Source organism: Gavialis gangeticus, unplaced genomic scaffold, assembly GCF_001723915.1.
Source record: "Gavialis gangeticus isolate Ggan-Ray unplaced genomic scaffold, GavGan_comp1, whole genome shotgun sequence".
NCBI classification, from domain to species: Eukaryota; Metazoa; Chordata; order Crocodylia; family Gavialidae; genus Gavialis; species Gavialis gangeticus.
The window spans coordinates 49,788,016-49,789,572 of record NW_017729022.1 but is presented as its reverse complement, the minus strand read 5'-3'; the positions used below and the strand labels follow the sequence as shown (position 1 = coordinate 49,789,572).

Genomic DNA, 1,557 nt, shown 5'->3' with positions numbered 1-1,557 from the left:
CTTTGGGTCTGACCCTGCTCCCCCCTGCCCCTCCTGCCACTTTGGGTCTGGCCCCGCTCCCCTCCCCCCCACCACTTGGGGTCTGCCTGGCCCATGTCCACCTACCTTCCCACTCCCCTCCCTCCTTCCCCCCCTGCCAGCTGTTCTTGGGGGAGTCCAGGCCAGGCAGTGGGGAGGGGGTGCCTCCACCGTGATCCCCACACCTTCACCCTCAGGCAGGGAGGCATGGGGAAGCCCTGCTCTTCAGGCAGCCAGGGCATGTTGACTGCTGCCAAACTTCCCCAACAGTGGTGCAAACTTGGGCCCGAGCAGCCAGTTGCTGCCTGCCTTCTTGGCAGTGCATGTGCAATTGGCCAGAAGCGCTATGAACACACAGAGAGACAGACTGAGCCTTTTATTATATTAGAATTCTTCTCAGTATACATGCCATGAAACATCTGGCATACAAATCTCTGTTTATTGGCTGTTTTAAGTCCACATGTTTTAAACCAGGGGTCAGCAACCCCCCCCCAACACGCATGCCGGGCATGGCACACGAGGCCATTTTGCTCGGCATGCCATGACCAGGGTAACTGCTGCCAGCGAGAGAGGTCAGGATGCTGCCAGTAGGGCTTGCAGTGTCCCAGCTGCCTGCTGGGAGCAGCCCAGGCTCCCAGCTGGCAGCAGCTACCCAGAGCTGGGGCCTGCTGCAGCCAGAAGGCTGCAAACAGCTGTGCTGGGCTTCAGAGCCCAGGCATCAGCTCTGTACAGGTATGTGCATACACACCTCGGAGCGGGCAGTGGGGGAGGGGGCCTGAGGCAGCACAGCCCTGGTCTCTCACCCGCTTCCGGCACAGAGCTGGTGACTAGGCTCCGGAGCCCGGCGCAGCTGTTTGTAGCCAGCCTGGGCTCTCAGCAGCTGCAGCAAGCAGCGGGCAGGCTGCAAACAGCTGCACCGGACTCCACAGCTCTGGCATCGGCTCCATGCTGGCGGCGACTACGTGCACACCTCAGAACAGACCATAATAAAGCTCAGAATTAGTTCACAGCTTTTATAGGCCAGAAACATCTATGAAATATGTAGAAGCCTGCACATGGGGGAGTGAACTAGACCACTGGTGTTCAACCTTTTTGGCTGGTGGGCTGGATGGGCAGTGCCTAGGCCATCTGTGGGCTGGATCTGGCTGATGGGCCTAATCTGGCATTGAGTGATCATGGCAGGCCCCATCTGGCCACATGGAGTGGGGCAGGGGCCATCCTGGCTCCAGCCTGGCCCTGTCTGGGAGGGTGGGGAAGGGGGCATGGCCTGGCCTGGCCCTGCTGCAGGGAGGGGGAGGATAGGTGGCATGTCTTGCCCTGGTCCCAACCCAGCCCCACAAGGGAAAGGGGACTTGAACTTGTCCAATGTGGGGGAAGGGGTTATAGCCCAGTCCTAGCCAACCACAGGGGAAGGTGTGTGGCCTAGCCCCAACCTGTTGCCCGGCATTTGGGAATTTGGCAGCTGGGGGAGGGTGGCCATATTTATTGCCACAGTTCCCCTACCACCACATTTCCTGATTTGGGGGGGGGGGGGGGCCC

The 1,557-nt window shown here is 60.2% G+C and overlaps 1 protein-coding gene across 2 annotated transcripts in view; it reads left to right on the top strand.

Annotated features, from left to right (window-relative positions):
* CEP83 (centrosomal protein 83) overlaps positions 1-1,557 on the top strand; it is a 38,550-nt gene that overhangs the window by 30,886 nt on the left and 6,107 nt on the right. The window lies entirely within an intron of this gene.